Source organism: Oryctolagus cuniculus, chromosome 1, assembly GCF_051225735.1.
Source record: "Oryctolagus cuniculus isolate XC-2025 breed Fujian yellow rabbit chromosome 1, ASM5122573v1, whole genome shotgun sequence".
Lineage (NCBI taxonomy): Eukaryota > Metazoa > Chordata > Mammalia > Lagomorpha > Leporidae > Oryctolagus > Oryctolagus cuniculus.
In genome coordinates this window covers 53,397,490-53,423,080 of record NC_142867.1, presented here as the reverse complement: position 1 = coordinate 53,423,080, position 25,591 = coordinate 53,397,490, and the positions used below count along the sequence as shown (strand labels likewise).

Sequence of the window (25,591 nt, the reverse complement as noted above, 5' to 3'; positions counted from 1 at the left end):
TCTTAACATCAGCCCTGTGCCTGGCATAGAATTCCCGTGTGGATAAATTCAGCTGACTGGCTTGATAAATGGGCGGGTGGATGAGTGGATGGCTGATGGACAAATGGACAGATGAGTGGGTGGAGGGAGGGAGAGAGAAAGGGGTAGTTAGGTGGAAGGATGCATGAATGGATGGATGGATGAATGGATTAGTGGATGGGTAGATGACATGAATGGAGGGATGGAGGGATGGGTAGGGGAATGGATGGAGAGAGGAAGGGAGGCAGAGAGGGATGGATGAGTGGGTTGATGCACAGACTGATGGTCAGATGTATGTATGAGTGGATGGAGGAGAGAGGGTGGGAAAGATGGGTGGATGGTTGGATGGAAAGATGGACAGATGGACGAATGGATGAGTGGAGGGGAGGATGTATGAGTGGATGGATGAAGGGAGGGAGGGTTGGGCATGTGGATGGAGGAGGGGAGGGATTTGAGGAGTGAACCAGCGGATGGAAGACCTCTCTGTGTGTGTCTACCTCTTTCTGTAACTCTGTCTGTCAAATAAATAAAATAAATCTTTAAAAAATATTAATATTATAAAAAAAGAAATGTAAATCATCAGAGGCTTTAATTAATAGCTACCATCTCCTGAGTGCATACTATGAGCTAGGGAGTGGAGTGAGCACTTCACCGGGTTACCTGAGTAACTGTGAGGTCTCAGTACTCAGAGGTGTCAGTCCTCTTACTCTGCGTATTTGAGAGCCACAGCTCAAAGGCGCTGCTGGTCTTGTGCAGCAGGTGCAATGCCAACTGAGAGCTGTGGGTTGAGCCTGGGCATGCCTGGGCCATGCTCTAGGGTGGATTGCACTGATGCTGGGAGACCATGAAGCTTTCCTGGACAGGGGTGTGAGTACCATCACCACGCTGTCAGGCTGAGAATCATATTGTCATATTTCAGTCAGGATCATACTCTACTCAATCTAGACCCTGCCGCCAGTACCGAAGGTGATTGCTCACAGGCTGCATTCGGTGGTAGAGATTCTTAGGAGTACAAGAAATTGTGTGGTTTTGTCAGGGGGAGGCAGAACTTCCTGCACGAGAGCCTGGCTGGGTTTGACCTTTACTTCTCGTAGTTACGGTTGATGTAACCTGAAATCAGGCTGCAGACTGGCGTGGGCACTCTGGAGTTGCTGTGGAGTAAGATGGAGTTCTCCCAAGACTCCTGGGTCACCAGAGCTAATGATGCTGAGTCCTGTTCACATTTCACGCTTGGGTTTGAGCATCTGCTTTGGGAATAGAGATCTGCAGCTTTCACCAGGCCCGGCTCAAAGGTCAGCCCTTCAGAGCAGAGCGGCTCAGTCTTGGGGCACCACTAAGACTCCAAGAAGGAGTCCACGTTTGAACCAGCCAGGTTGCCTTGTGGTGGGGCTGGAGGGAGCACGCCAGGAACAAGTCGGATTGCAGCTGAGTTCATGATCGTGCACTAAACGTCTGTGATGTGTGAGGCTTAGAGATACGGGATTTTGTGGTTTTGCCTTTGAGAAATACCCAGTCACTGAGGAAGAAGAGCATGAAACAAGGGAAGATTGAGCCCTTTATTCTCCTTGTACTTATGGGTTTAATTTTGTTTTCTTCAGTGAAGTGCATCAGGTAACATGTATGCTTCTTCCCAGACCACTCGCCCAGGAGAAGAGACCGTCTAGGGAGTGCCTGCCTGCGGGCAGGTGGGAGGTTGGTTCTGGGCCTCTGCATTCTGCCGTGCTGCTTGCTTTCCTGAGAGGGGCTGGTGACCAGGTGCTGTGAATCCAGGTCAAGATGAAGAAAATGCACTTTTGTCCTTTCTCCAGGCATGCAGCAGAGTCTCAGGTATTCCAGCTATGAGCGATGTGCCGATTGCGCAAGGCTTGAGCATTGCTCACTCCGGAGACACAGAGGCCTGCCTGCCCCGAGCCCTTTGTTCTCCTGGTTGAAAGCAGTTAATTAGCAACCGTCTCCATGGCAACCACCTCCTAGTCCAAAAACATTGTCTAGTTTTTCAGTTTAGCTTATCACACTGTTTACCTGAAGGGCTTTTCACTGCTCAGAGTCTCATTTGAGTTGGCGGCGTGCCTGTTGAGGAAGTGAATTGTCAAGACAGAAAAGCACCCTGGTAGCCAGGAGCCGGCCACAGCCTCCCTGCCAGGCCTGGGCCCTGCCTTCTGGGGAAACAAAAGTTGTGCGTGCCCAACGTTTTCACCTCGATTGTTTTTGCCCGCTATTGTCTCCCTGGGGCCCTGGATGATGGGGTTTTCTCCTCTCCTTTCCCCCGGCTTTCCGAGCCCCTCAGTATTCCCTGTTTGTGGTGTATCTCCATTGTCAGTGGGTCTTGGGTGAAGGACCATGAGTCCCTAGTGGATTGGTTCAGAGCAGCTCTGGCTTTAGTCCTGCCAAAGAAGGGGCTCCTGGCTTGACCTGTGGCTCGGGCTTTTATCAGTTGAGCAGGTGCGAGAGAGAGAGAGAAAGGTGACTTCAGGGGAATTCTGGCCTTCCCGTAAGCCACACAGCAAAGATAATAATTTTCATGGCTTTTGTTGCTTGCTGACTGTGTGGCCACGGAACTAGGACTCCTGAGAGCTGTGAAGGCGGGAGGCGGGAAAGAGTGCAGACGACCACGATGCTGCTGCCTGGCCTGCCTGCTGATCATGTCGTGGTCTCTCGTGTTGTGGACTGGGGCCTGCTGTACCCCGACAGCAGCCCTGCACACCAGGTTCTGTCTCCACGTTCTGTGTTTTAAAGGTGAGAAGCTGGTGCTAAGGAGTCCTTACCTGCTTGAGGTTATGGAATTCCAGTCCAGGGCCACCACAGTGGAGCAGCATTGTGGATGGGGTGTTAGGGTTTAGGAGGTGTGTTTTCACAGCTTGCAAGCTTCTGGGAGACTTTTGCCATGGGACGACTTAGCATTTATATGTGCATAATCACTTCCCTGAATTAGATCTAGAACGAAGCCCAGCTGTATGGTGAGCCTTTCTTGGACTTCTTACTGATAAAATAGTAGAATTTAATTTTGAGGCACGTGCACCAAGAGCTTATGTGAGCATACCTAAATCAATGCCATTTTCTTCAAAATACTAGCTTGGAAACGTGATGCCTTACGATGTTTCTGTTCTTCAGATCTTTATGAGAATGCTTTGAAGGGAGAATGTGCTTTCTAAGCTTGTGACACACACCTCAGAGTGCAAGCCAGCAAGCCCTCCTGAGCGGCGACTCCTGCAGTGTGGGCAGGGAAGTGTGCTTCTTCCTTAGGATGGTCCCTTAGACCTAGCACAGGTTCATTAAGAACAGGTTATACCAGACTGGCCTCCTTTTTTTGAAAAGTTCCTAAGCAGAAAATAGTATATGCGACATGTAAGTAAGACATTTGATATATTTTTAATTATATCTGCTTTGTCACAAATAGAGACCTGTTTATGGACTAAATGCAAGGATGGTGATCTGGCCTGCACCTGGTTTCATACCTAAGAGTGATGAAATATGAGATCCTTGTACCTGATGGTTACCACGCTATCTTCTGCCCTTGGGACATTTGGGTCTTGTTCTGGAAGGGATTTATGAAGCCCAGGAAGGGTGAGCATACAAGGACACTTGAAAAAGTATACGGAAAAAAATGAAATGAAAGGAAATTTATTTGGGCTTAAAGGTTTTTGAAGCATGCTTTCTTCTCTTGGATTTCCCGTGAACTGTTTGAAGACTCCGTGTCTGCATGAGTTTCAACATTTTTGCATTGAAAGAAATGCATCTTTTAATTTCATTTTCCATGAACTTTTTGAAGCTTCAGCATACTTGGTGTGGACCTGCCCATGTTGAAAGAGTGGGTTCATCTAAGAAAGGCTGTTTCAGGGGAATTGGGCTGCCAGAAGCCCCAGGATAGGGCAGTAAACATGTGACTCAGCAGTGATAGTGATGTTTGTTGACTGTGAGATCTGAGAGTTCACGTCCTCGGCTTCTGCAGAAGTGAGTGTCATCTTCGGCTGTGTGGACAGAGGAGAGGAGAAGACTCACCATATTAGGACACGCTCGGAGTCGAGTACCTTGTCTTCCCCATCGCTTCCTCCTTGTGAAGTATGGCAGGAACCTTTCTGTGTGTTGGGGATATAAGATGGCCCAAAAGAAAAAAAAAAAAAAGAAAAAGAAAAACCATGGAAGAGAATGTAGACACTTCATCAGAGAACAACTGGATAATAAAGAGTGGGAGAAACTTTGCGTCACATAAAATCATTGAAGGTGGTTTGGGGGGTGTTTGGCCCAGCTTTGAAACAACTTGGCAAAGATGTAAGAGTTTTTTTAAAATATCTGTGAGATGCTCCTGGGTCAACAAATGGCAGCTTCGTCCTGTAGGCTGTAGGTAGGATGGAAGCATCTTAGAGGATAGTCAGATTTGGGCTCAGTGTTTAAAAGGCTACTTTCTAATATTTCTGCAAGAGTGGCTCTACTTGGGCTTTGGGACACATAAGGAGTTGAGGAAGAGCGGTCAGATGACCATTCTGTGGGGTGCCGTGAAGCACAAGTGCTGTAATAAATTTCCTTCACAGTGTCCAGTTGAGAGAATGCTGTACTCTGTGTGGAAGACAGTTGTCAGAAATGACATCACAGTTAACATGCCTGCTTCATACTGTTTTATTTCTCTGTCTTGGGGACTGGATGAGATCATCTTAGGACGTTAGCGCATTTGTTACTGTATTCCATGGGGTGGGCAATTTTTACAGGAAATCCTTTTCTTCGGAATCACAGCCCAGGTTCAGTTCTCTGTAGTTATTATCATAATTACGTATGCTGGTGTCTAATTCCTTTTTCAACTTAGAAGTAAAGATTATCTTGGGTATTTCTTAGCCTTTGTCAAAGCTGAGTTATGAAATAATCGTAATGTAGAGATACTGAAGTCGGTCATCTTAGATTGACCCATACTGAGTTTGTTCTTTTTATTTGCAAGATGCTTGATCCCAAAATTGGTACAAATCACCTTGAGTGACAGACGTGATGATAATCTTTTTACTTTGGCAGTTAGGCATCATTGTTTTAAGACTGCGCATGTAGTTTTAGAAATTGAGACGGTGTCTACAGAGTCATGTGTCGTGTGATTAGATAAAAACTAGCACACAGAAGCTTGTTGAAGCATTGATTGATAACAACGTGCCCCTTGCGAAGAATTGATCTATTTAAATCAAGTTAGTTTTACAGCTCCATTTGTTGCTTCTGTAGGTTGATGAGGTGGCTGTATGAAGTTTCTTTTGTTTTCTTTCACTAGGAGTTTTTGCTGAGTGTTTTTTAATGCCTGAATTGACAGGACAGTTTATAAGTTTTGAGAGTTGGTGTGAGCTTCTCATTAGTGCACTTAGCATGGCAGCACTTCCCTGTTTGAATGTGCCCAGACCTGCCCTGATATGTACAGAGCCTGAGGCTCCTGTATTTATGTCGAAATATTTAAAAGTTATAATCAAGTTAATAAACTGTTACATAAAGTTTTCTAACCTCCTGCTTTGACAGATAATACCATCATGATGACTTGGAACACAGGTTCAGATTTAGGGGCTCACTCCTTTGTCTTCTCAGCCTTGGTTGCATTTTTTTTTCTTTCTTTTTTTTTAAGATTCATTTATTTGAGATGTAGAGTTAAAGACAGAGAGGGGAAGAGACAGAGAGAGGTCTTCCATCCACCAAATGGTCACAGCAGCCGGAGCTGGGCTGATCCAAAGCTAAGAGCCAGGAGCTTCTTCAAATCTCTCACGTGGGTGCAGGGGCTAAAGCACTTGAGCCATCCCGCCACTGCTTTCTGAGGCCATCAGCAGAGAGCTGGATCCGAAGTGGAGCAGCTGGGACTTGAGCCTGTGTTCATATAGGATGCTGGCACTGCAGGTAGAGGCTTAACTTACTGCACCACAGTGCCAGCCCCCCAGCTGTGTGTTACAGCATGCACCTGGACACTGTGGACTGCAGAAGCAAGCCCTCCTCCATGCCCTGCTCCCCTGTGTGAGTGCCCATGGCAGTGACAAGCTGGGTGTTTGGGAACACACTCAGGGAAGTGGCCTGCCCGGGGGTTCTTTAGTCCCTGATCTAACACGTGACAGGATCTTGACCCTGGGAGACTCTTCATCTTGAAAGAAGGAGTGTGGCTGGAGGACTGAGCAGGGCCCTCCAAAGTCTGGAGGCCAAGTCTGAGGACTCTACTGCTGTGGGTTAAACATAACCAACTTCTGCATTTGGAACCCAGTAGTTTCAGTCTAGTGGTTGTGTTAACCCGTGTGACTTCTGCCATTTAACCTTAAATGGTGTAAACATCATCATGATCTGAGAGTTGAGTGGAAGTCATGGTCATCATCTCATCAGGTTTGAGTTCTTTCATGAAGTCCCTACAGCTGTGAAATTGCCTAGGAGAATTGCAGGTTGTGTTAAGCAATCAAAGAATTGGTCGTTTGGCTTCTGTAAGCAAAATCCTGAAGCTCTTTGGGGGAAAAGAAATGCAAAATATAACTGATAAGAAATGAGCTGAAAAAGAGTCAAAAGTTTCTGGGGAAACAGATTGCACTGCAGCTTGTTTCTAAAAGCGATGTGAAAATACTGAACATAAGAGCACGAACAGAAATGCTATGTTAGTTTTCAAAATAAAATTTCCAAATGAGAAAGTTCTCCATGTTTGCAAAGGTATTTGGAAGCAGTAATGTTTTTGTGCATAGTTGAGTTAATCAGAGTAAGATGAATTTTCTCTCAAGAGCTTTTCAAGTAAAGTGCACTGGTCAACCTCTAGTGTTTTCTTTGCCTCAGACTGTAGTTCTGTTGCTGTCAGCTTAAAGTATGATCTTTTTGAAAACTAATTCTTCATAGGTTAAAGTGTCTTTGTGTGCAGCACACAGTAGGAGGCAGCATTTATGATTCAGTGCGAATGGATGGTTTCTGAAATCAAAGGCTTGGTTCTTCCTCCTGGGCTTGCCACTTCCTGGCTACCTGTGTGACCTTGTGCAGGTTACCTAGCCTGTTAAGAAGTGCTCAGTTTCTCCTCTATAAAATGCACTGAATAATATAATAATAATAATAATAATAATGCCAGTGTTACAGGGTGAATATAAGGTTTGAGAAGTATGGGAGAAGGGCTTAGCATATGGCACATGTTCAGTAAGCTGACACTGTTGGTCATCATCAGCTCACCTGAGAAAGAAAGGCTGGCAGGTTTTTATAAAGGCCACACTTTGTGGTAGAAGAACCTCTCCAGGAGGGCCCGTGCAAACTCCACAGGCTGCAAGGAAAATTTCCCTGTGGATGACCGGCCATCTGGAGCTTACCTGTTATAGTGAAGCAGGTAAAGCCTCGAAGTGCAGCTCTGAGGGCTGTGCCAGCTCCTGTGGTTGCTGTCCTGGGTGGCAGGTTGTAGCCCTCGTCCATCTGTAGAGGGTCCTGTGTAACCCAAGTCCCTGATGTGATTTATTGCTTATCCATGCAGTGGTTTTGAGGGAAAATCTGGTGTTTCTTTTTTTCTAAATGAACAGTGCACAACCTCAAAAAATAGGAGAAAAGCGTGAGAAGGAAAATTATTTCTGTTTCTAAATGCACTAGTCATCACATTCCCAGCTAACTTGTGATTGTCATTATTTTTAGTGATTTATGCATAAATAGTCTCCCTTGGGAATAATCAATCAACTCTACTGGCCTTACACGTAGGTGGGGGGAATTCCAGATCATAGCAGGCTCATCAAGTAGTGCCTGGAGAGGGGTTAGGACTGCTTGTGGAGCAGGCAGCAGACTTCACTGGGTGCCATTCCCATGTGAGCTCTACCCTGGCACCTTCTCCAGTTGGGGCCTAAATGACCCCCCCACCCCTGCCCCCACGCAAGAGTCTGACCTTTCTACTAAGTAGAGGCACCATCCTGCGCCCTCCTCTTCCTCCAGCCTCTGTTTTACCTTTGTAAGAAGAGAGGCAGTGACATCCAGGGTGCCAGGGGGCTCTGAGAATGAGGTGAGAGGCACCTAGCATGGGACTGCCCAGAGCTGTCATCTCCCCAGCCTATGGTGGTAGAGAGGTAGACAGTTTCCCTTGTCTCAGTGAGACAGCAGGGAAAAATCAGTAAGTACAGTTCCCAGAATTCCTGGACAGGCACAATTTCAGCACTTTTGCTCTAACTCATCCCCATAAAGGTAGTTTAAAGTTGTCAACTGTTTTATCATTCTTAATGTTGAAAAAAAATAACCCCTGAGTTTCCATTTACTTGTCCATCAAATGAGGAGACCGGTTCCCCCTCCTAAGGTGACTGTATAAGGTGGCAGTGATGCAGGTGAGGGTCTGTGTAATTCTCACACATGCAGTCACGGTAGCTGGAAGGGGCTGAAGGGACTATGACATCCTGCTTCGACCTGGAAATTTCGATGCTGAGCACATGTTAAGGAAGGGAATGAAGCCCATCCCAAAGTACAAAGCAAACATGTCCTTCCTGACATGGCATAGCACCGGTGCTCTTCCTTAGTAAGTGTGATCATTAGGCCCTTTCCTGTGCAGCAGTCACAAACAAGTCTGCAGGGCCTGAGGTCACAGAGGGGCAGGCTTCAAAGGGAGGGCCATGAGCCCTCAGCGATGGGTCCTCGGACACCCAGCCCCACAGATCCACGCAGGTCTCTGGGCGTCCTGTTCTTCGTGCTGGTGAACTCTGCATTCCCTGTCCACAGTGGTGCAGCCTGAAATTGCACTTTGTGTAGAGGCACACTGGATTTAAGGTGCATGCCCCTTGCTCTCCCCACTGACAGCCAGTGCTGTTTGACTTGGTGCTGGCCCCTATTTCTGAACTGGGCCTTGAATGTAGTAGGCATTCAACAAGTGCCAACTGGAGGACTGTCACTGATGTCACGGGTGTCCTTGTGTACACGTCCCCAGCTCACTAAATACCATATTTCTTGGGGCAGTCAGTTGGCCCAATGGTTAAGCCGCTGATTAGGGTGGGTTTGATGCTCACCTCTGGTTCCTGATTCCAGCTTCCTGCTAATGTAGACCTTGGGAGGCAGTGATAATGGCTTAAGTGATAGGGTTCCTGCTACCCATGTGGAAAACCTGGATTGAGTCCCCAGTTCCGGCCCTTGCATCTTCGCCTACCTGGCCATTGCAGGCATTTTGGGCTTGGACCAGCATATGGGAACTCTTGTCTCTGTCCTTCTGTCTCTCCTTCACATGAATAAATAATAAGAAAAGAATTTTCGAGACTATATGTCTTGATCTAACCACAGGAACCCCAGCCCCTCTTACCCTACACAATACAGCTCTTCTTTGTGGCACCACTTAAGCTTAAGGAGGGGCTGCCAACTTCCAGCTTCCATGGCTTCACCACAGGAGACTGGCTGGACAGCCACTCAGGTGCCTGAGGACTTCTGGTTGATGCGAGCCTTCAGCAGAAGAGTCGGGCTTTGCCCTGTATGCCTAGAGCCTGTGCCTGGCAGGTGCACCCTGGTGATGGGACTGCACCTGAGGCTCGATGCCTTAGTAGTGAGTAAAGTGAGGGCTTTCTGAGGATTGCAGGGGCTTGGGAATTTAGGTACAACGTATGAATGCTGGAGCATTTTCTCCATGGAGTCTACACCTGGCAGCACAGCTGTGCTGGATTCAAAGGCTTCTTCTCTTTTTCCCTAGCTTAGGGGTGTATTGTTAGAGCCCTGCTCCCTGCCCACCAGAGAGCTCAGAGCTTTGGGGTTGGCCTCTGACTGTGGCACTGTTGCCTCCCTCTCAGTCTTCCCAGTGTCTTTAGAGCCTCAGAGTTTCTGGTGACTTGAAGGTTCTGAGCTTCCTGCTGAGGCCAGGGCTATGCTGCACACGCAGCTCTCAGAGGGTCCCCGTCAGAGGGCTGGTGCCAAGTGCTAGGCCCTTCATGCTGGCGGTGACTGCAGGAGATGGTAATGCAGGGGGCATAGGGGGCTTCCCTGTCCTCATGGGGAGGGCTTTGGTTACAGAAGTCTCGGTTCTGTGCCCCTAAAGCTCTCTCCTCCCGGTCCTGAGAGGAGCTCCTTAGGACTGTGCGTATTCCCGATCTGGGACTGCCAGCAGTTGCTCCCACTTCCCCAGGCACCTTGGCATTTAGTGATCGTGGCTGGAGGTGACTGCCATGCTGTGGAGGACATTTGCATGGAGCCTCACCCAGAGCACACAGGCTTGCCTGCCTGCCCGCCCCTTGTCTGTTACATGGTTCCGGCAGAATGGACCTCACCTGCAGCTCCATGGTGGGCCCAAGATTGGCACAAGCCAGACAGTTGTGTCTGCCATGGTTGGTGACGACTGCCTCCTGCCTGGTCAGAGCCAGTGAGCCACAGGTCTTTCATGGGAATTCTGGAAAAGTAAAGCTTTCTCCTTTGCAGAAGTTTTTAGAAGAGAATCTTCCAGCATTGTGGGGCTGTGAAGTCTGTAGCTATGGAAGGAGTTTCCTTTCCTAGGGAAGCTACTGATGTGCGGGGCTGGTCTCTGGAGCCAATAACTACGCTAGTGGGAGGCAGATATGACGGTGCTATCCAAGCTGCTAGGATAAGACTTAGTTATGTGAGCCCTGAGTCCCCTCAGCCCCCCACCCTCTTGCTTAGGAGCCAGCTTTACTGTTGTTTCTTGGAACATGGTAACCAGATGTGAAGACCCTTCCTGTAGTGAATTGTTGAGGGCTTTCCATGCAAGGTCTTCCCCGAGTCCCTTCTCAAGGCTGAGTATCAGCACCTGTGGGACCAGGCCTCATCCCTTGACCCGGAGTGTGACTCCTACCTTGTGTCCACAGGGCTCACCAGGCCAGAGTCAGCTCCTGAGGCAGGGCCCAGAAGCAGTACCTAGAAAGGAACAGTGAATTGGAATGGATCCATGGATGTTCTCAGAGCAGTGGCCCTGCCTATGGTGGGTCCCAGGACAGATAGATGTATGCTGCTAGGCTGTGTGTGTGTGTGTGTGTGTGTGGTCCAAGTCTGTCTTGTCTGGGAGAGGCTGGGGTATAGTTGGAGGTATAACTTTTCCTAAACTGGGTCAGCAACCAGCAAGAGGTAGTCTCTGCCTATTTTGCTTTGTGATGCTCTTGCCACTGTGGTGCGAAGAGCCCCCAAAGCCCCTCTCCTGTCACATCCTGTGATTGGATGGATGATCTCACGCAGAGCAGTTCTGCAGCAGTCAGAGCTCAGCCCAGGGCCGGAGCCATGCTCAGAAGCGCTGTCTTTATGATGCACATGGGCTTTTGATCTTGTGGCTTTTGGTTTGTGGTTGTGGACTGAGAAAATTGCTTCCTGGGTTTATAAGGACAGTAGGGTAAATGACCCTCCTGCCACCACTTATTCAGTGATGGTTTCCTGGGGTAGGTGCTTGGGGATGGAGGTGAGTGAAAGCAGAGTTTTGGTGGTTAATTGGAAGAGTACATCATAGCATATGTGGCTAATCCCTGCCTGGCATTGTCATTATTAGGATCCTAGAAAGGTGACAGTTAAAAGAGCACTTAACAGTCTTCTGGTGACCAGGGAGATGGGAGTGGTCGGCATGTCTCTCTCCATCCTGTAGGGTCTCTCAGCCTTCTGTGGATGCCAGATCTGTGATAAATATCAGGGATAGTGGAGGGACACACACACCCCGACATGGGCTTTTAAGAAATGATTTTCTTAAGTAATTCTTAAATAATTCAGAATTAATAGTGGTATTCAGTCATTGTCTTAATCTAGTGTATACTATGAAACTTAGAGAATTTGTCAAGAGAAAGCTTAACCCAGGAACTGCTGGCAGCTCCCAGGTTTTCTGGAGCTTCTTTGTAAGTATGAATCCACTGACTTCAGCATTCACTCACTTGCTGTCTTTGGGGAAGTGGTGGCTGAGCTAGAGAATCTCGTTGGCTGGGCTTCAGAATAAGCCATCCCTCTACCCACTGAGTATTTAAAAATATATATATTATATATATATATATTATATATATATATAGGTTTATTTATTTCAAAAGCAGAGTTAAAGACATGCACACAGAGATCTTCCATCTACTGATTCACTCCCCAAATGGCCTCAACAGCCAGAGCTTGTTCAGTCTTAAGCCAGGAACCAGAGCTTCTTCCACTTCTCCAACATGGATACAGGGTCCCCAGCACTTGGACCATCTTCCAGTGCTTTTCCAGGCCATTAGCAGAGAGCTGGATTGGAAGAAGAGCAGCCGGGATTCCAACCAGTGCCCATATGGGATGTTGGCACCACTTACCCACTGCACTGCAGCGTCAGCCTCAACCCAGTGGGTTTTTAAATGCAGGAAGAGTCCAGTAGGAAGATGCCCTTTCTAAAGGTGCCTGGCCAGGACAGGAAGAAGGGGCTAATGTGTAGGAGCCTGGTATACTGGAAGAGGTCTGTGGCTAGTGACCATGATGTTCTGCACCAACACTCAGAGCACAAGGTCTTTCTACATAGGGCGAGCACTTACGGGCAGAGTAGCTGGAGTCCCAGTGCTTCTGGTGAAGCTCAGTCGGTGGCTGTGCTGGACAGACATGGTGCGGGGGGAGCAGGCAGACCTCACTGCTGGAGTGCCTAGAGGGAGGGGAGCATTCTGCGGAGCAAGCTTGCAGTGCTGAGAAGCATGACAGAGTAGCAGAGGGAGCTGGAGCAAGTGGGACCAGCTCCTTCCCCTGGGGGTGCTCGGGAGTTAGGTGGAGGATGCCACAGAATCTTGCTGGGTGTTTCTTTGCCCTGTGAAACTAGGGAAATGCGGTCTTTGAATAACCATTGAGAGAGCAGTCTCAGAGGGCTTTAGGGGAGTCAGATCAGGGGTTAGGGTGCAGGAGAAGGATGCACTGGAGCTCACCGTCTGCCCTTCCCAAAGCCCATGTGGACTGTTTGGGGAAAGAATATTTCCCATAGTGTGTGTGTGTGTGTGTGTGTGTTTCATTTTGTATAGCAGCATGTTTAATCAGCAGTGTGATAGTAAAATTCAGAACGTTCTAGAAATGAAGCATGAGGAGCCCAGAGGCCTGTCTGCAAGAGCTGTGTGATATGTAAATCACTGAACTTCTCTGTACCTCAGCGTGTGCCTTTGTGCAAGGCTGGGTGAGATGGAATCCATGGGGCACACTTGGCTTGTGGTTGCTACTGTCTCTGTCAGCTTTTGGGGACCAGGGCTGGGGGAGACAACATGTTGAGTTACAGGTTCACCTATCTCCAGATTGTTTTGGATTTAATTGTACATCATGTCTTTTTTTTTTTAATTTACTTGGTTTATTTGAAGGGCAGAGAGTAAGAGACAGAGCGAGCTTGACTTGCTATATGCTGGTTCACTTCCCAAATGCCTACAATGACTGGGACTCGAGAGCCAGGAATCCAGTTTGAGTCTCCCATGTGGGTGGCAGAGGTCCAACTGTTTGAGCCATTGCCACTGCCTCCCAGGGTCTGCATTAGCAGGAAGCTTGGATTAAGGAGCCAGAGGTGGGTATTAAACTCAGTCTGACGTGCAACACAGGCATTGTAACGGCTAGGCCAAATGCCTGCCGCCTGAGTCATTTCTGAAGGTGGAGGAAAGGGGGGTGGGGTCCAGCCTGGAGCTGATTGCTTTGGACACAGGTTGGAAGGTACTGACCACAAGGCTCAGGCCGTGAACAAGTGCGACAAGGAGGGTACTTCTTTCCGCATTGGCACTGTATCCAGGCTCTCGACAGTCTGACTGGAACAAGCAAGCTGTTGTGGGAGCCTGTCCTCATTCTCTTTACCTCCTGCTTGCTGCGTACCACCCTTGCTGGTCACCAGGGCTGCCATGTGGGAGGCGTGTGGAGTGGCCCCTCAGACAGTGGATGGCATTGCTTGTGCTCTGGGGAAGGAGGGGGTCTGGCAGAGGCTGGGGACCATGCCACGTTCAGATTGGAATAGAGGCCTTGGGGGCTGGGGTGCCCCAGGAGTACGTGTGAGCTGCCATCTTCCATGCACGGTATCCTGGGCCATCGGCCGTGGAGGACTGCTGCTCCCACTCTGGCTCTTGAAAACAGTTTGTTTCTTTTAAATCAGATGTGTCCCTAGCCAGTGGGAGCCTTTAGAAACCATGGAAGTGTGTGAGTGGCCTTTGACCAGCACTGAAGATGGTAAGTGGGACCCTTGATCCTGGAAACCCTGCTGGTTTGTCTAGGGAAGTTCCTAGAAGAGGACCTCTGTGCCTGGGCCAGGAGGGTGCTTGTGGCCTCAGGGAGACTTAAGGAAGGGCTTGTCCTTGTTGAGGATGCCAGGCTTCTGCTCCGGTCTCATGGAAGGGAAGACCAGACGAGGAATGATTTTGAGGTCTAGCAGGAGAAGCACCTCACAGGCCTGGGGAATCTTTGCACTTGGCTCTAATCCTCTTTCAGCAAGAAGGGGTAGGAAGCATGTCACACAGTGAGTGACAGAGCCTGCAATGCTGGCCTCAAGTCCATATTGTGTCACAGCAGTGTCAGTGTGTGCATGTGTCCCCCCACCAGTGAGTGCTGCCTGCACGTGGGCACGGCGCATGTTTTTTTTCTTTTTCTTTTTTCTTTTCGTTCCTCTCGGGAACAGGCACCTAGTGCAGGCTGGGCCCCGTAATGGTTGCTGAGTAAGTGCTTAATGGAGATGGCGCTGCTGATAAGCCACAGTCAAAAGGGAGAGAGCAGGCGAGCCAGCCAACATCAAAGCTGGGCTTTGTTTGTGTATAGGGCTGGGCTTTGCTCTGCAGGCCCCAGCGCCATGTCCTCGAATTGCAGAGAGGGTGCATTGTGTTAGTGTGGGTCTCAAGAGACAGAGTCCGTAGATGTACATGTAAGTACCCGACGGGGCGTGTGTCAGCGGGCTTGGCTAGCACAGCCACAGCAGCCAGCAAGTCCTGAGACAGGTGGTTTGCAGCCTGGAGAGCCCAGGTGGCATGCATGGCTCGGGGCAGGTCCCAGGGCCCCCGAACTACAGACGCTGAGGGCCTAACTCTCAGTCTCAGGCTGAAAGCCCGAGAGTCTGGGGGCTGCTGGTGTGAGTCCTGGTTTCCAAGGCCCGTAGCTCTGTGGTTCCGTGTCCAAGGCAGGAGATGTGTGAACGAGTCCCAGCGCTCAGCGCTGGACACCAGTTCACCTTCGTGTTCAGTCTCTCCAGGACTGCAGCCTACTGGTGGTGCTGCCACATGAAGGCCAGGTCTTCCCTCCTAACTCGCTCAGTCACGTGCTAGTCTTGTTTGGAAACATCCTCACACACACAGCCCAGACGGTGCTTTTCTGTCTTCTTGGTATTCTTTCATCCCCTCAGGTAGACCCCTGAAGTTGACCACAGAGGGTGAGTTCAAAATGGAAGCTGCTTTTCTCCCCTGTTAGTTAGAAGACAGGCCTGCCTGCCTGCCTGCCTTCCCAGATAGCAAAGCCATCCCCCTTTGGTGGTGGAGACCCTCGAAGAAGAGAGTGAGCCCCCTCCCACCCCTGGAATCACAGCACTCTCCTTGCCTCAGTGGTTTCCATTTAGTGTTCTTCGAAATACCATGGTGGTGAGACATGTAAAATCATTCAGCGGAGATTAAGAGGTCCACGAAATGTACAAAATGTAAAATGCACTTCAGTGGCCCATGTGTGTTTTGCCTGCCTCTGTAATTAAGACTGGACATGGACATGATGTCCTACCCTGTAACAAGTGTTCCAGGTGAAACACTCGGCTAACAATGACCAAGTAATTAGTAGTTTCAGCAATTGGGTGGTAATTGAGCTAAGTTATCATCCAGGCAGAGGCATGGAGACAGTTTTAAAGGGGGTCTGTATGTGTTTGTATCTGCCAATGTGTGTTACTTGTATAGATAGGACGTAGATGAGGCCAAAGGGCAAAGAAAAGTTCTGATGTAGTTTTAGCACAAGGCACTTAAAAGAGCAGGTGTTGGCAACACCAATGTGTATAAACTTTTCTCTTACCTTTTTAAAAATGAGTGAATTCTTGTTAATGCACTGGCTCTGGGGAAAAAGGAACGTCGCAAGTTAAGGTCACAAGTGTGACATAAACGTAATCCTTGCAAATCACTTGTTGCAGGACTCCAGGTTTTGATTTGCCCCTGACTGAAGGTTTCTGTTTCTCAGAGTTTGGAGAGCTCTTAGGAACCCAAGCAGGACGTCGGTTGAGGCTGAGCAGCCTAGGGACTACCTGTCTTCTCCTCTCTGATGGGCAGCTGCTGACACACTGATGCCAGTGTCTCGTGAGCCATGCCCCGTTGCACCAGGCTGCCCTTGGGTGGTGCTTTAAGTTAGCCCAGCCCCAGTGCACCCATGTCCTCCTTTTGACTACATGGGTGTCAGACTGCCCACCTTGCCGCCACCATCTCTCATTCCGGTGCGTGTGGGACCACATTCTCCATAGGCTGTCTGGGAACCCCCGAGGGGTTTTGGAAAAACACCATGAGGATGGTTTCCTTACACATGGTCCGGTTTTCAGGACACTTGAGCCAAGATTGTTGGGCATTTTCCCTGAAGCCCCTTTTGTTCTGCTCATTTATTTTCCAGGGGATTTCAGGTTTTGTTGGATGATTTATCTCGCTCAAAACTGGTATCCAGTGCTGAGCACTGGGATTCACACATGCGACTCCTGCCTTGGACTCGGAACCACAGAGCTGCGGGGCCTGGGAAGCCAGGACTCACACCAGCAGCCCCAGACTCTCAAGACCGAGAGTTAGGCCCTGGGACCTGCCCCGAGCCATGCATGCCGCCTGGGCTTTCCAGGCTGCAGACCACCTGTCTTGGGACTTGTTGGCTGCTGTGGCTGTGCTAGCCAAGTCCGCTGACACACGCCCCCATTGGGTACCTACAGGCACATCTACGAATTCTGTCTCTCGAGACTCAGACTAACACAATGCGCCCTCTCTGCAATTCGAGGACATGGCATTAGAGCCCTATACACAAATGAAGCTCAGCTTTGATGTAGCCTGTTTCGGTATTGTTGTAGTGGCTACCAAGCCCTGTGTGATTGACAGCACTTGGTTTATTGGGGGCATTTCCATGTTAGTGCTGTGGGCTGGTGCAAGAAAGAGGAGGAATTGAATTCCTGCACTCAATGCCAGCTGCAAGTGAGGGGGAGAATTTGCACCCTGAGGCCAGTTGTTGATTGGGGAAAGTGATGTCAAGATGAGCGTGACCTGGCTTCTGCTCTTGAAATGCCCAGTTCAGTGGTGGAGACAGAGCGGGACCCACATCACTGCAGTATTTTAACCAGAAAGTGGAGAACCTGGAGCTGCTATGCTCCCCTCTCTTCTTCAAGATGCTCCCTCTGGCTGTCAGGACAGCCTCGCCAGCGGCCCACAAGCTTGGAAGGGTGTTGGTTCCCACGTCTGGTGCATACTTCCCCCCACACCTGGGTGACGTTTATGCGCCCTGCGTGATTTGAGAGAAGCACCCATCGTGATCACCAGTGGCCCATCAGCCATGCCTCAGGCCAAGTGCTCTGTGGGTCCACACCACTCCGGACACTCTGGTCCTTTTCAGGCCTTGCCCTGTTTCAACTGCATTGTGTTCTCCGCCATGCTGACACTCATACGCTGTCAGCCCTCAAAACCAGACATTATAGTCAACCGTTAACGTTTTTGGAATAAAAACACAGCAGAGCAGGGATGCTTGAAATCATTTTTCCGTTGTCTAGAAATTAGCAAATTTTACCTGTGGCAAGGATGGGGTACCTTCGTACTGTGATCAGATCCATCTAGCCAGAAGGGGGCTAGATTGCTGGCCCTGAGATTTTCCTGTGCTTGTTTATGGAGAGAGGCTGGCATGGTTGTGGGTTTGCTGCACCTTACTGTTGTCATCTGCTGGATGTAAGCGTCTTCCCTCTGAACCCACATCGGTCACATGCTGCGTTCTGTGCCTGTGGGTGCCGGGCCTCTTCAGAACAGTCGCCTTCACCATACATATGCCTCCCAGAAACGAGTTCTTGATGCCCCCCAAATGAATTATGAAAAGCTTTTCATAGTAATATAATTGATACACTGTTGGCCACACTTATAAAAAAATCAATGTAACGCATCCATATTTCATGAGTGCCCACGTTGCCAGCTCCTTGTGATGGGACCAAGCTATGAAGAATGAGGATTGTTTGACTGTAGCCTCTTGCATATGGACACAGTGCCAAGAAAGAGAGTTCGGGGTTGACTTGAAAGTTTCAAGTGCAGCAGGGCCATTGAGAAACAATCCTCTGACTCATGTCAGATTGTTATAATTATTTAATGCCCACAATGCCTCCTTGTCCCCACAGATTTATACTGGAGAGGTTTCTTCCCCACACATTGTGGTTGTTCGCTGCAAAGAAAGCGGCATTTGTTTATAATGACATGGGGTGTATCTGTATGGCAAAGAAAACACTGCAGATCCTGTCTTACGAAGGAGGCAGGAATTTGGCCGACGACCTATAGGAAATGGGGAGATGTGCTGTCATTGCTTGTCATAGATGGGGGCTGTTGCATCCAATAACCATTAAACACCTTTTGCTTGTAACCTCTGTCCCATAGCCTCGTTAGGGTGAGTTTGACTGCTCCCTTGCCGTCTGTGTTGCACAGCTGGTGTGCCGGGGCACAGGCCTGCTGACACCTCACCTGTCTGCTAGAACTCCTTTCTCTGGGTTCTGCGCCCTGCCCCTGTTCCAGGTGGCTTCACCAAGCAGCATTGTCTCTGGAGCCACTGTGAATGTTTTCCTGCAGAGCACTTGCGTGTTTGAACAGTTCTCATGTAGCTGAATCTGATTGTACTCTTTGAGAGAAAACTGGAATTTTTCAGAGACAAAAAACAAGATGGAGGAAGGAAGGCATTGGAGCCTCTCAGGGGGCTGTGTCTGGTGTGGAGATCAGCAGCCATGCTAATGACCAAGGGCAGGGGGCCCAGCCCCTGGGGAGGTGAAGGCCCTGCCAGTGGGAGGGAGACGGCAAGTCCAGTGCCTCAGAACTGCCCCTCTGTCTGTGCCTTCCTGGGACACCCTCCCCCTGTTCCCTGACACACAGCTCTCATAATTGCCTTCGCTGTCAAATGAGGTTCAATATCAATGGGTTTCTCAAGCTTAGAGGGCGACAGGGAGACATTGAGCCAGAGTTGTGTGAAATTGTCCAGAGGCGCTCACAGGCTGGGGTGTGCAGATGCAACTCATAATTGCACCGGAAATGCTTGCAACCTTTGTCATCTTTGGTGGTGGAAATGAGAAAATCTATGTGAGCCAGCTTAGTGTTGACTTGGGACCCATACTCAGGGACTGGATCCTCTTGGGTTTTGCAGAACTACAAATAGAAAGCAGACACAGAACATGGGCCACAGACAGTGCATTTTTGAACCTTAAATTGGGGCTCATGGAATGTTCAAGGGTTTTAGTTCTTGCTACTCTCTGGTTCTGCAAGAAGTCTCGAAGTCTGTAAGAACTTGGAAGCTTTGGTAGTTTTGGAGGCCAGAGGACCTGTGCTTCAGAATTGGAGTTGTCCTGGAAAATCTGGAACGTGTGCTGACTGAAATTCACATAGTGGGATACTGAGAGGGATGCAAATAATGAGCCTATTAAGAGAAAAGTTTGCATTTAATCATCTTCCTCTTGTACTAGTGACTGGGCAGTGCCATCGTCACCATTTACTCCGGTGCTTGTACAGAGGTGATTTCTTTTCAGTTAAAGTTTTGGGGCCATTGTTGTGGCACAGTGGATTAGGCTGCTGTCTACGATGCTGGCATCCTGTATCACAGTGCCAGTTTGAGTCTTGGCTGCTCTGCTTCCCACCTGGCTCCCTGATAATGTACCTGGGAAAGCAGAAGATGGCCCAAGTCCTTGGAATGGAGTTCTTGGCTCCTGGCTTCGACCTGGCCATTGCAGCTGTTTGGGGAGAGAACCAGAATATTAGAGATTCTCTCTTTCTCTCTCTTTTCACTCTGCATTCCAAATGAATTTTAAAAATCTAGAAAATAAAATTAAATAAAAATTTTATAAAACTAGTATTTATTCTGTAATTCTTTAGTAGTACATTTATGTCATAGACACTTCCATGGGTATGTGTTGTATTTTCCAGTTCAAAAAACTTTATAAAGCAGTCTCAGTGTATGGTCTGTAGGCCCCATTTTAACCCATTTGAAATGATGGGGTAACAACACATGCAAGGCTTCCTGATGTTCCTGTGGTGGATGGACTCTGCGGCTTCTCTTTTCTTACCCTGCGAGCCCCTTGGGGGTGGGGCAGCTTCTCTCTCTTCCTGGAATTAGGGAGCTGCCGGAGTGGCGGGTCAGGGAGGGTTCTGTGCGCTGTGCTGTGGCGTGTGCACACACGGGGCAGAGGTCTGAGGTGGGAAAGTATGTGTGGGGCCTGTGATGCGACCGGACTTGAATTGGAGGATGCTCAAAGCTCTTGTCCTGTGGTGATTTTCTTCAGCCCATAAGACACTGCTGCTCTGGGGGAGTGGGAAGTGGCTTCATCCCACAGCATCATCATAGCTGTGCAGCCCAAGAGCTGTAGGCGCCTGCCCTTGCCCTGTCTACCCAGGGGGCGTCGGCAGATTGGGTCTCCAACAGTACTTTGTTCCCTGAGAAGAAAGGCGCAGTTGTTTTTCCTTTCTTCTTCTCCCGCCCCCAAAGCGTCCTCCTTCTCACCCAAACCATGATCTCAGACCTTAGGAGTTAACAAATCAGACTTGTCCCAGAGATTGTTTGAGATCAGTTGTCTACAGTAGTGATGAAATCAAAACACTCTAGAAGACAACTTTGGAATAGGAACTTGCCAGGGTCGTTAGACGTGCTTGGGTTGAGAGAGGAAAAGCGATTATGTGAGAAAAGCAGAATACAAAGTAGTGCCTATTCCACAATCCTGCCTACTCTGTCGGGGGATAAGGACTATGAGGGAACTCAGACCAATGGAAATCCTGGGTTTATTTGATCTGTGTCGGACTGTGAGAGCCGTATTCCCAAATTGAAAACACTCTGTGATTTTGTTGTACCATTGAACTTAATCTGAAATGGCCAGAAATCAATCTGGACCTCAAGCTGGCACCCCAGGAAGGTAATCTATCTATACCCCATCTGCCCTAACTTCAGGGGGCCGCTGGCTGAGAAAGGGCTTTAAGGAAGCAAAGCGTTTACAGCCTGCTGGGGCCCTGTACCACTCTGCATTCTTGTTGAGCCTTTGCATTGGTCTGTCTGCTGGCCTGTTTGCCCTCAACAGGGCAGGTGGATCCCCCTGCTGTCCAAGTCTTCAGGAGACAGAGCACCTGCTCTCCCATTTACCGTTCCTCTGTTGCATCCAAGACCCGTTTCTCGTTAGGACTCCTTGTTTCAGGGCTGCAGCGTGACAAGCCATTCAGTAGAAATGTCTGAGATGCTGCTTTCTCTGTTTATTTGCTAGGGAGACAGACAGAGAGCTCCCATCTACTAATAACCATGAAGGCTGGCCCTGGGCTGGAGCTCAGAGCCAGGAGCGCAATCCAGGTCTTCTATATGGGTGGCAGGAACCCAGTGTCTGAGTTATCACTGCTGCCTCCCAGAATGGGCATTAGCAGGAAGCTGGAGGCAGGAGCTGGAGCTGGGAATCAAACCTCAGCACCTCTTACCCAGAGGGCCAAATGCCTGCTTGAGATACTACTGTGGAAGCATAGGATTCTTCCAGATTGCTGACTTGCACCTCCCCTTTTTTTAAAAAAAAAAAAAAAAAAGATTAATTTATTTCAAAGGCAGACTTACAGAGAGACAGAGGCACAGAGAGGTCTTGCATCTGCTGATTCACTCCCCAGATGGCGTAACCATCAGAGATGGTCTGATCTGGAGCCAGGAGCTTCTTCCAGGCTCCCACAGGGGTGCAGGAGCCCAAGGACTTGGGCCATCTTCCACTGCTTTCCCAGACCATAGCAGAGAGCTGGATCAGAAGTAAAACAGCCAGGACTCAAACTGGTACCCATATGGGATGCCAGCACTGCAGGTGGCAGCTTTACCTGCTATGCCACAGCCCGGCCCCTGATTTGCCCGTCTTTATATGGAAGTGAGGAGTGTAGATTTTTTTGCATTCCAGCCCAGTTCCACCAGTTATTATTTTTTTTGCCTGGAACCCTAGTCTAGTTACCAAACCCTTCAGAGCCTTGATCTTTAAGGGGAAAAAAAAAAGTGCTTACTTGGCAGGAGTCAGGTGTCATTATGTAACACGTCTTGCTGCCGCTTGGCAGACCTACGTTCCATATCTAAGAACCATTTTGAGTGCTTTAGTTCCAACCTTTCCACTACTGTGCCTGGGGAACAGCAAATGATGGCTGAAATACTTGAGTTCCTGCTGCCTACACGGGAGGCCCAGATGGAGTTCCTGGCTCCTAGCTTTGGCCTGGCCTGGCCCTGACTGTTGCAGTCATTTGGTTAAGTGAACCAGCAGATGGATGATTTCTCTCTCTCTCTCTCTCTCTCTCTCTCTCTCTCTCTCTCTCTCTCCTACACCTTTAAAATGAATTAAAAAGTAAATCTTAAAAAATGCTTAATTGGGTCACATGCTTATACATGTGAAAGCGTTTAGAATTTGTGAAAGCTGTATCCCTCCACCCCCAAAAGAGTATTTTTTATTAATAATTGCATTATTTTTTGGATCCAGAGGAGAGTTAGCCTGTCAGCATTCAGTTTCTCCATCTTTCCATCTGTACAGTGGGCCATCCACTGAGGCCTTCATTGTGAGTTCCCTCAACAATGAGAAGCCTTGTCTACACTGCCCTGGGTTAGAATATCTTCAGGATGGATATTGAGTGCCGCCTCTGACCTTATAAGAATCTAAGGTTTGTGGGTAGGACTGGGACACCTGCAGTCATCGCCTTCTGTAGCGCGTGGCCCGTGGCTGAGCTTGCAGGCTGCTTCCGATTTCATTCATGACCTGTCTCTTTGGGTTGTGTTTGGCCGTGTGGGCTGGGATCTAGTTCTGAGTGAGTGATCGGTCACCCAGTGCCCTTGTTAGCTTTCTGTGTTTGTCAAGGTTGCACCACTGCTCATGAAGTTAGTAAACAGCGTGGGAATCCTAGCACACAAGCAGGGGACCACTGACAGTGTCAGTCTAGTCCAGGCCGTGGTAGCTCACACAGCAGGAGAGCCCTGTTTGATGTGGGAGCAGCGGGAACCCCGTGCCAGGGAGGCCCCTAGGGCCAGTAGTCCTTGCCTTCAAACCTGCCAGCGTGGGTGGTGTGGTGTCAACCTAGTCGGTCATCTCTTTGCACCAGGTTTTTCATGCAATAGCTTAATTACAAAACAGGAGGATTAAAGCGGAGAAGCTGAATTTTTAGCAATTAGTTCCATGAGAGGAAAAGTATTTTTGGATTTACTAGTTTTTTCCTACATGTGTAATGAGGAAACTTCATGTAATTTCATTATCTTAACAATATTGTATAATTCTTACTTTACATAGATGAACTTGTTTTAATTCTAACACATACCCAACAATGTGTGTACTCTTTTTTTTTTTTTAAAGATTTATTTATTTATTTGAAAGAGTTACAGAGAGAAGCACAGAGAGAGAGAGAAAGAGAGAGAGAGGTCTTCCATCAGCTGGTTCACTCCCCAAATGGCTACAATGGCTGGAGCTGCACTGATCTGAAGCCAGGAGCCAGGGGCTTCTTCCATGTCTCCCATGCGGGTGCAGGGGCCCGTGGACTTGGGCCAACTTCTACTGCTTTCTCAGGCCATCTCCAAGAGCTAGATGGGAAGTGGAGCAGCGGAGACTTTAAATCAGTGCCCACATGGGATGCATTGCCAGCTGCAGTGCAGGCGTTACCTACTACATCATAGTGCCAGCTTTCAATGTGGATACTCTTACAATCCCGTTTAATAGCCTGGGGAAACTGAGGGTAGAAGTTAAAACTAGTAAATAGAAGAGCTGGAATTTGAACCAGGGAATCCTGCTTCAGGGTCCTTCATCTTCACCACTTGATGGCTTCTCACTTGGCCACATGCAAAACTGATGTGTCCTTTGGGGAAGCTGAGCCCTGAGCTGGGCATCAGGATGCAGCATTCCAGAGGCAGGAGACTCGTCCTGTGCCCTGGGGAAACCATGGTGGTGACAGAGACAGCCTGTCTCCCTACACTGTGGGTACCTTGTACTCGCAGCACTTGAGGGACTGTGCCTTTGTGTCCTGGGGATACCACTGACCAAGTTCACATGGCTCTGTTTACCTCCATGCAGACCTGTGCTTTTCCGTGCAGCATGTGTGGGCTGTGTTCCCTGGTGTTTTACCCAACCACCGACACACACTCATACTCACACACATACACACTGATACACTCACACTCATGCATTCTCACATACACTCACATACACACTCTCATTCGTACACTCTTACACACAACATATACTCACGCACACTCACACTCATACACATTCACAACCATACACACATTTTCTCACACTCATGCACACATATTCACACATTCACAATCACACATTAATACACTCAAACTCATACACACACTCATACACATTCTTATACAGACTCATAAATCATATACATTCACCCAAACACTCGCAACACACGCACTCATGCATACACACTCATACACATACTCACACTCATATACATTCACATTCGTACACACATTTTCTCATTCATATACACATACACTCATACACACTCATACATTCACAGTCACACTCATACACATTCTCACATACAAGCTCACAAATCATACACACTCACACAACACTCACACTCATGCACACTCACACTTATACACATACTCTCACTCATACACTCACACTCATACATTAACACACACACACACACTCATACACTTTCAAACACCCCTTTCTTGCTGATTATTGCAAATTCTGAGGAACCTTCAACTACAGGCTCTTCTGGAGGATCATGGGTTTTATTTTTTGACTCCATCATACTGGCAGGGCCAACCTAGAAATTCAAAGATTGTAGGAATGGGTTAAAAAATGGCTTCACAGAAAATGTTCAAGTGAGTTTTCATGTCTTTTTTTTTTTTAGATGCATTTATTTATTTGAAAGTCACAGTTACAAAGAAGGAGAGGAAGAAAAAGAGAGAAAGAGAGAGAGAGGTCTTCCATCTGCTGGTTCACTCCCTAAGTAGGTCACAGTAGTCAGGGCTGGGCCAGGCCGAAGCCAGGAGCCAGGAGCTTCTTCCAGGTCTCCCATGTTGAGTACAGGGGCCCAAACACTTGGGTCATCTTCCACTGCATTCGCAGAAGCCTTAGCATGGAGCTGAACCGAAGTGGAGCATCAGGGACTCAAAGCGGCACCCATATGGGATGCCAGTGCTGCAGGTGGCAGCTGTACCTGCTGTGCCACAGTGCTGGCCTCTTTTCGTGTCTTTTTAAACAACTGCCCAATTGGTGTGGAACCTGTGGCCAGACACTCATTGGCTGAACATCACTATGATTCTTCCCCTTTGTTTACTTTCTTTCTGACTGTTACTCTAGAGAACCTATGGGTCAGACTTCTCACATACTGGTCCTCTGTCAGTTGCAGTATAGACAGACCGGCTCTCTCAACAGGACAGATGCAATCAGTGAAGTAATTGTTTTGGGGGCACTGCTGTGAACAAAGTGCAAATTCCACTGCCAGATGAAGGCTCTGCGGGTGATAGGGTATTGTGTTGCTCTGCCAGGGGCTGCAGCCTCCCATCTTCAGCTTTGTGGAGGAATCTTAATTCTGAGGAGGACAAAGAAGGCGTGGGCCTGGAGAGGCAT

At 48.6% G+C, this 25,591-nt stretch overlaps 1 protein-coding gene and 1 long non-coding RNA gene across 34 annotated transcripts in view; both read left to right on the top strand.

Moving 5' to 3' along the window:
* Positions 1–25,591, top strand: part of TEAD1 (TEA domain transcription factor 1) — a 284,516-nt gene that overhangs the window by 138,761 nt on the left and 120,164 nt on the right. The gene's annotated exons all lie outside the window — the stretch shown is intronic.
* LOC127492336 (uncharacterized) lies at positions 1,653–4,152 on the top strand. The gene is made up of 3 exons (XR_011388404.2): positions 1,653–1,845; positions 2,581–2,754; positions 3,416–4,152. It is a non-coding gene; the product is annotated as an uncharacterized LOC127492336 (long non-coding RNA).